This window comes from Equus przewalskii, chromosome 19 (genome assembly GCF_037783145.1).
Source record: "Equus przewalskii isolate Varuska chromosome 19, EquPr2, whole genome shotgun sequence".
Classification (NCBI taxonomy): Eukaryota; Metazoa; Chordata; class Mammalia; order Perissodactyla; family Equidae; genus Equus; species Equus przewalskii.
Window position 1 is genome coordinate 1,429,163 of NC_091849.1, and position 9,248 is coordinate 1,438,410.

A 9,248-nucleotide genomic window follows, 5' to 3' on the forward strand; every position below is an offset into this window, starting at 1 on the left:
AATTTTAGGAATTAATTTCTTTTGGGTAATGCTTAGCTTCAGCTGTGAATTATGTCTATGCACGAGTTGTAAACTGTGCTCTGGAGTTACACGTCTCTGCTGGAAGGAAATGGCAGCTCTCTGCTCTGCACAGGAAAGGGTAAGTCAGAAGAAGTTCTGTTCTTGTTTATTCTGTGAAGCACATTCTTTTAAAAAGTATTTTAATTTTGCTATCTGACATCTAGGGGAGAAATTATCAGCCATGGTAAAATTCATTGTTAACTCCAGCAAAGTGGAAATGATAATGGGAAATATTACAAATGTGTAATTTTTATTTTTTGAGGCTTTGTACAAATAGTAAAACATGTCTTTCCCCGTATCTGTTCAGACTTAACTATGAAAGGCAAGCCTCCAAATGGACTATGTCCCAGATGGCATTTATTTTCTTAAGGTATAATTTAACGTAACAAGGCAGACACAATAAGAGGCTCGCTACTAGGAAAGAAATCATATGGATGCAAATAGTGTGATTTCCTTTTAATATTTCATTTAAAAAAGTCAAATGAAAACAACCACTAAATAAAATATAGTGGAACTTACCAAGTTAACGAATGTCTGCCAGCTTGTTTTCTGAATTGTTCAGAAGAGCTACAATAATCCTGTCCCGCGCTGGTTCACATACTCAGCACAGCCATCCAACGTCATCTTGTTCATTGAAACTGCAATATCTTTTCTATTTTTCAAACTTGATTCCATTCGTATGTCTCTATTTTTAATAAACAGACTTATTTTCCTTTAGTATCTCTTCTTATTGAGTTTAATGTGCTTTTTAAACAAGTGAGCCTCAGAGAATTATTATGAACCTCAATTATACATGTTGAAAAATACTTTTACAGTTTATGAAGAGCTCTATAAACATGACATGTTACCATTACTATATTCACAGCACCTCTTACATAATAAGTTTCAAATACATAATCAGTTATGTAAAAAACCATAATTATGTTATTCAACTCACATCCTGATATTCAAAATAAGTACTTCAGCTAGGGAATATTTGCATAGTCCAAGCAGATTTTTTTCCCTCTTTAACACTTTCAATTTTAAGACAAAATGTGTATGGAAAAGAAATCCTATTTATGAATTACAGTAAGGCATTAATCAGTTTGTTCACCTGAGAAGTCAGACACCTTTATATACTTATTTTTTATGTGAAGATATGATTTGTGTTATTGTTATTTTTTGATAATTTACTGCTATCTCCAGTTTATAAAAAGTAACTCAGAATATCAATTTAATACCATTAATTATTTGATTAAAATGAACAGACGAAATTTTTCTATTTCCCAAATCAGTTGCCTAAACCTGAATAGGACGAATATTTTTCAAGATTTTGCTTTTAGCTCACAGCCATGGCAACCTTGGCTCCACAGAAAGGTCTTATCATTTTCCCATTTTGAGGTGAATTGATGTGCAATTAGTGTGCCCATCGATTACACCAGTGGCAGAAATGCAGATAAACCAAAGGAAGGTAGCTCTCACGATAGAGGAAATGACCCAGGCGCACTCCTATTTTAAAGATACAAAACTGGAAATGTATTTGCCCCTCAACTGGCACTCAGGGAGTTGAATTTAACTAATTGTCTTTGGTGACTAACTCTATTTAACATTTGCATATATTTTCAACTGTTCTAAATCTTTCTTTTAATATATTTTATGAAGAATGCATTAGATGTTAAAAATTCGCTGTCTGTGCTCTTAGTTCAGAAATGAAAGATACACACATCCGGGATGAAATCAAAAGTCAGTTTTAAGGTATAAATTCCATAAGCCATGTAAATAAATTTAATTTTTGCCAAAACTGTGTTTTTACACAAATTCATTGAAATAGAGTCCTCTTTGAATGTTAGGCAGAATTTACAGCAGTGGTGGATTATTAGAACAACATGGTGTAACATCTTGATAAAATTAAAAATTTCGCCGTTAGCCTCATATTCCTAGAGAAAAATGCTCATGCACCACAAGCAGGCTGCAACTGGTAGGAAATTGCAGTGCTACAGCATAGAGAAGCAAGCTATTTTTTTAATATATTAATCTGACAGAAAATTCGAGCCAGTCATTTTATGAAGATTTAGACATGGGCAGTCGTTGAATTTTACCAAATAATGTTCCCTCCTATTTATATTTTATTTCTCATAGTAACTGAGCACATCACCGTGTTTTCTCCTTTTTAAGGAGAAAGTAAACTTGTCTTTTTAGTTTCATGAAAAAACAGGCATTTCTGATCTCTTCCATTTAGTTACAATTTGTAAAGGCCATACTGCAATTCAAACGAGGGGACGGTCTTTTGTTGTGTGTCTGCGAGCTGATGGGACTGGCTTTTCTTCTCATTGTCGTAGTTTGAAATTGAAACACGGCATTGCTGAGAAAATGCCATGAAAATATAACCCACTACATTCCAGGAAAATAAATAAGCAAGGCCACCCAAATTTTCAATTAGTGCTCGCGCAGAACGCAGGAAATGGCAAGAGATCCGTGCGCGGCGCCCCAGGCCGGGTCGGGACCCGAAGCAGTGACAGGAAGGCTGGAAGGGGACGCCGGCACCGTGTGAAGATGGCCCATCTCCAAGGAAAATGCGCGCTCACAGGCTGGCGCCGACTTCCTGAAGCAGACGGGGGAGTCTTGCATCCTCGCCACGCGCGCTGCTCGGCTTCAAGAGCTGCATGTTTAATGGCGAAGTAACGCTGGAAAGCACTAGTGGCGTTACATATTCTACATCATAAGCTCACTAAACATTCTCGTTGTCCCCCACGGACACAGTTTTAGCCACTGGAGCCAGCAATATTCTGGACAGTTGGGGAAAATGATAAATTGCTTTTGATTTAAAGCGTCAGGCCTAAGGATCGATTGTTCCCACTTGGTGGCACTGCTTGTTAGTGGTATCAGCCAGCGGGGAAGCCACTGGTGTGGAGGCGAAGAAGGGGCTTGGCGTCCTCCCTCCCCAAAGGGAAAGCCAGTCCTCCTCTCCCAAGTCAGCAAGAGAGGTAAGAACACAGAGTTCCGAGGGAGGAGGTACAAAGTGATGGTTTAGAAGCGCCTCTCCTTGAATATACTTTTCTGAAACGGTCCCCTCTCTAGTCTGGAGGTAATACCTGAAAGCAAGAAAGGGAAGAGGGGACAGTGGCTTCTTCAGGGGTTATATATACCCTGACCTCTGCCTTGTCCTTCCTTCGCCCGCTTTCTCTTCCACTTCTCAGACCCTCACTGCAGCATTCGGAGTTTTACTGCTCATCCTGTTGAAGCTAGTTAAGGAAAAAAATCCATTTTTCAGCGGCATGATGTTGGTTGTGCTTAGAAAACAGCCCCTGTGATTTTGGATGGATTTTATCTGTGTCATGGTTCTAATTGTTTTAAATTTCAAATTACATTACATTCTTTGACAACCTTCACACTGCATTGATAAAAAGTAAATCTGAACGTTCGATTTATTCTTACAACCAAGGAGTGAAATCACTGGGGAGCTCCCATGGACTCCAGTTGTTAAACCGAGGAGGAGCGCTGGCAGGGGACCCCGCCGGGCTGCACGTGGAGCGCAGGACGAGAGCGGGGGAGCAGAAGACAGAGACGCATCCTCCAGCTGAAGAGGAAGTAGGAAACCACATTACACTTTGGAATTATTTAATAGCAATGCTGTGTAGTTGTGGTGTATATAGGATGGTTTTTAAAAAATGATTATTCATCACCTCACAAAAACACAGTAAATGGGAACAAAAGCACTGAATGTATTTTTCTTCTTGGCTGATTCCTTCTGGTTGAGAGCATTTTCTTGGCAATCTACGATTTTGTTAGGTTCGAAAGATTGTCATTTCCTTTTCACAGTAAAATCAGGAATTTCACTTTTATACAATACTAGTGCATTTCCTATCATTGAATTCTAACCGTTTGGGAGTGTGCTCTTTGCCTAGTTTTCCTATACAAAATAAGGAACAGGAAAAAAGCCAACAGAACCTCTTGCCATTTGCAATAGTTTCAAAATATATATGCCTTTGGATTTAGTAAGTTTAGCAATTTTCAGCCATTGGGAAATCCAGACCTGTATCTGGTCCTAACATAGGCTTGCAGTCGCCCAGCTGCCCTCAGAGGAGCAGCCCAGGAGCTAGAGGCCCATGGCTCCCCAGCGCGTGCTTCTCCTCGGCCCGCCTGCTGTGCTCTCCGTGTCTTCTCTTTCCTTCTGTCCCTTCACTCTATGCCTCAGGTTCTCACTGCTTTCCACCTTCCATCTATTGAACCTGCTTCCAGGATGTTATTTAATGAATTTGCGCTAAAGTGTAGTTATTCATGGGGTTTAACTTATTTATTCAACCAATGTTTTAAGCACTACGCTTGGTGAGGTCTCTGAGAAATATAGAAATGATACTGGCACTTGTCCTTTGGATAAGATAGCAGAACAAATAATCATAATGCAAGGCTTTGGGCTCAGTGGCAGAATTGGAAGGGACTTGATAACCATGTCGAGCAAACCTCTGATTTTATAGTGAAAAAGTTAAGGCCTGGAACCAGACAACTGACATGATCATATTTCATGTTCTAAAACTCAATAAGAACCTACTGGTCTAGTGCTCTTTCTGGATTGCTTCAATATCCAAATCTTTCTCATATGTTGTGGTAGATGAAATTATTGTTTAAAATATTCACCGCCCCTCCTACAGGCTTCTCCTTCTGTGGGAAATATACACCGTTATCCCATTGACATCAGTCTTGACCATGGGCTTGTTTTAACAATGGAACAGGAGCAGAAGTGACCTGTGCCATGTCCAAGAGGAAGCTTGAAAAGCTATCACACGGTCTGTCTACCTTCTTTCTTCTCTTTTAGGATGTCTGCATTTTTCCAAATAAAAGTTGTTTCTTCAGCCTAGGTCCTGGGAGGAAGCATGGATGGAGCAGAACCACAGCCAAGATGGACGTAACGGGAGTGAGAGAGAAGCCTCTGCTGCGGTGTGCCCTGGGATTTCAGAGCTGTTTGTTATTGTCTCAGAACACAGCCTCAGCCACTGATACATTACACTGCTGCCAAAGCAGAGATGGCTTGGCCAGTGGTCACTCATTCCATTTTGTACAATTTAACCTTGATCCAGGGCATTATATAATCATGATTCTAATTTTTTTACTAAGATCACCAAGTGGATTCATGGGGAGCCGATGCCCAGATGCTCTACTCCAGGTTCCACAGACAGTCTTGTCCGTATGGAGCCAGGCCTGGCAGAGAAGGACACACCCAGAAAGCCGTGGATCCTGCTGCCCAGTGGTGGCTGGCCCATGTACACTTTGAAGTGCATTTTTTTGACTGAATTTCAGCAGCATCAGCTTAGCTCCATGAGAGGAAGAGATTCTCCAGAGGAAGGGAGGAAGAGGACCTCTCTCTCTTCGGTGACTTCAGATGCCTCAACCTGAGCCATGTGTTCCTGAAGGCAAAAACCAGAAAAAAATCACCATAGCATCGGGTAGAGAGTGGTTTGTTTGTAAGACAGTGGTAGCAGGCACAGAGCGTATTAAGTTTAGGGGATCAAAAATGTCTTCTTGGAGGAGGCAGCTTTTCTGCTGGACTTCGAAGAATGAATAGGAATTCAATATCCAGAGAGAGCAGGATACGGCCATTTGCCCTAGAGGTTCATTGTGATCAGAAACACTACAGTAGGAAGGCCCAGAGTGTTCCAGAAAGTGTGTTACCTCTTCCAGATCAAGTCTTTAGCTCAAAGAATTAATACTTAGTAGATTAGGACAAGAGTTTTGTGGGGGTTTTTTGTTTAAATGGGAGAGGAGTTTCTGAAATCTGACCTCATAGCATTTTGCCGATATTTTGGTACTAATCTTGTATTAGTTTGATTCCTCTGCTTTCATTTCTGTGTCCTCTCCCCTAAACACTGAGCTACTGAAAGGCAGGGGTAGTGTTCTACTGAGCCGTTACGCTGAGACCTAGCACAGTTCTTGACACAATGAACATGCAACAAATACTTAATGAAGAATGAATAAATAAATATTGTTGGCCTTCCCTATTCTTGCTTGTATGTAGAAAATATACACACTTTGTGAAGTGAAGAACCTACATGCTTGTTTTTAAAATGTAGAAAAAAAATCAGAATCATTGTCAAGATTTGCCCAACATTTATAATGACCTTTGCTGAAAAGCAAGTCAAATGTCTTCTTTTCTTAAAGATCATAATTCACAGCTGTCACATTTCTTCTTATTTTATGTGTAACCGTGTGTGCCTTTACAAATCCATTTGTGACTAAATTTTTAAAAATTGGAAAAAAGCAATGTCTAATTGTCCTTTGAAATTGATTTACAAAACGTGGCTTTGTTTCAGCTCAGTGTCTTAAGATGATATCAATCTTAATTTGATATCAATCTTAAAATGATAACAATCTGAATTTCTCATCCTGCCTCAGCTCCTACTAGAGTCTCTGTACATTTCTGAATCATTGAGCTGTGGTCCTTAGAAACCAGGGCAAACTATCCATTGGAAAGACGTGCTCTTCTGAAAACATCTCTCTGCTGGCCAGTATGCAGCTGGTGGGAATTACCAGGGTCATGGTAACATGAAAAAAACCCCGACAGTTAGGATTCCGTGAGTGCCTAGTCTAAAATAGATTTTTGAGAGGTAATAAATTTATTAGCATAAAAATGGCCAGAATGGTTTATATAAACAAAATAAATAGGCACTGTATAAATAAGTGTCTATTGTCGCTCTCATCATTGGAGGCAATGTGGACAAACATAAACGGATGGAAAATGGGCTTTGGAATCCAAGGGACTCGTGCTTAAATCCTGGTCTGCCCTGTGTGCCTGGGGCGGATGGACCTCTCTAAGCTTCAGTTTTCTAACGTGCCTGATGGAGAGAATATTTTCTGTTTCCCAGCATTGTGGTGCTGGCACAAAGCAGATGCTCCTTAAGTATTGTTTCCTTCTCTTTTTCCATCATAAACATTTATCATGTACTACAATGTGATAAATTATTACTGTTTGATTATTACTATATGTGGTAAATACAAAATATTTATCAAGTTCCTTCTGTGAGCAAGGCAATTAGCTAAGTGCTCCTTGCACACTGGTACAGTGCTCATTGAAGGTTTCCCTTTTTCCTTCCTTGCCCTTAAATCTCCTCCCTCCCACTATCCTCCTGCTAAAGTACAGACCCAAGCCATAGCCTATTTACAGGTTGTGGCACATGCCCATCTTCAATAGAGCAGTCCACTCTGAATTTAAATTTACCACCTTTTTCCTTAGAGGGAATGAGAAAGAAAATGAATTTAATTTAGTATAAAAAATAAACACTTCTGGGCGCTGGAAACGTCTGTGGTGTTTTAAGAGCTGCTATCATTCATCAGTCAAGCGTGTTTACCCCTCCCCATGATTGCTTGTGAAACCGAGCCACACACCTCGAGCCCTTCAATGAGAGATGGCCACCAAATTGCCAGGCAAAGGGTGCATGTTGCCGGTAATCATTCGATGCCTGCACTGGCTCATGAATGTGGCCTCAGAGTATGTTTCTCATGGCTAGCAGGTGACATAAAACAGTGGTTCGCAGTATAGTAAAGCACAGCTTGTACTATTGTTACCTCATGGCTCTCGATTTTGGGCCAATGCATTTTCTTGTGGTTGTGCTTTTTCATAGTTTATCCTCTTATAATTTTGAGAGGCATTGTCTTCTGCATGAATTCTCTGTACCCTAGTTGTGAAATAGCCAGGGTAATTATTGTCACTAGCTCATTCTTACCACACTAAAGGGACATGGCATTTGCCTGGGAGGAGGGAGTTATTCAGGAGTCAACAAGGCAGGCTTACAACATCCATAGTCTAACCCAAGAGTGGGTGGGAGTCTGGGCTGGGTGGAGAGCTGGTGAACACGTCCTTTGAGTGAGCTCCTTCAATGCACAAAAGGAACTTTCCTAAGAAACTAAGGCCAAAAGGAAGCCCAACGCAGAAAATGTGAAACTTTAAAGATAAGCAGGTTTCCTGTTTAGAACAGCATTTGGCCTCCAATAAAAATGTATGTGTTGGTAAGCGTTATTATCATTATTATTAGTGAATTAAGCAACTAAGTGAATTCAGTGCCATTTACTGCAATGGAGAAGACTGGAAGAGGAGCAGATTTGGGGGAAAATATCAGGAATTCTATTTTGGAAGTGTTAAATTTAAGATGTTCATTAGATTTTTTTTTTTTTTTGAGGAAGATTAGCCCTGAGCTAACATCTGCCGTTAACCCTCCTCTTTTGTTTGTTGAGGAAGATTGGCCCTGAGCTAACATCCATGCCCGTCTTCCTCTACTTTATATGTGGGATGCCTGCCACAGCATGGCTTGATAAGCAGCACGGGGGTTCGCACCCAGGATCTGAACTGGCAAACCCCGGACGGCCGAAGCCAAGGGTGTGAACTTAACCACTGCGCCACCGGGCTGGCCCCTGTTTGTTAGATTTCTAAGTAGAAGTGTCGAGCTGAACATAAGAATCTGGAGTTACTGGTCAGGGCTGGAGTTATAGATTTGATCTTTAAAGCAAGAGTCCCGAATGAGATCATGAACATGGAGAGATTGAGGAAAAGAGGAAGATCCAGGAGAAGGAGTAACAAGAAGGAGGCACTTATCTTGGAAGGAAATAAGAATGCATTTTCTAAGGAAAATGGTGCTTCAAGAAAGGTATGGTCAGCGGTGTTCTCACTGAGAAATCAAGTACTGAGTTCTGAGGCTTGACCGTGGAATGGAATGTGCTAAGTAGAGGTACCTGGTGACTTGGCGGGAGGGGCTTCAGTGTCCTCGTGAGGTCAGAAGCCCACGTGGACTGAGCCACAGAGAATAGGGAGGTAAAGAGGTACGCACATCCCAGCAAAAGACCGCATGCAGGCACGGGCTCCAGACCCTTGGCGTCCATCCTGCCTGGGTCCATGCAAGCTCAAGCTCTCCAAACCCTTGAACTTCAGGCTGGCACTTCTCTAAGGCCCATGGTATTCTCAGGTCCTTCCCAATTCTTTCAAGAAGGATTGAGAAGCAGCGGTGATGGTTCTGTTGCCTAAAACTGGTAGAGTAGACCAACACACTCATCTAAATAATGCACAAATTGGCACAAAGAGATTGGTGAGTGTAATTTGGAAGTTGAGGGATTCTGTGTCCTGAGATCAATCTCTAGATTCTTCAAGTAATAGAAAGTTTTCCTGCCCTCTGTAATGATCATAATGTGCTTAATATGTAAAATAAATAAGACATTTGTAATAGCCA

At 41.0% G+C, this 9,248-nt stretch overlaps 1 long non-coding RNA gene across 2 annotated transcripts; it reads left to right on the forward strand.

Moving 5' to 3' along the window:
• LOC139077197 (uncharacterized) lies at positions 1-6,711 on the forward strand. 2 transcript variants are annotated; one of them, XR_011529514.1, is made up of 3 exons: positions 1-139; positions 3,482-3,627; positions 4,891-6,711. It is a non-coding gene; the product is annotated as an uncharacterized lncRNA (long non-coding RNA). The 2 variants fall into 2 exon arrangements; XR_011529515.1 differs by lacking the exon at positions 1-139 and adding an exon at positions 2,671-3,023 and having other exon boundaries at positions 4,891-6,080.
• Positions 6,712-9,248: the final 2,537 nt, after the last annotated feature.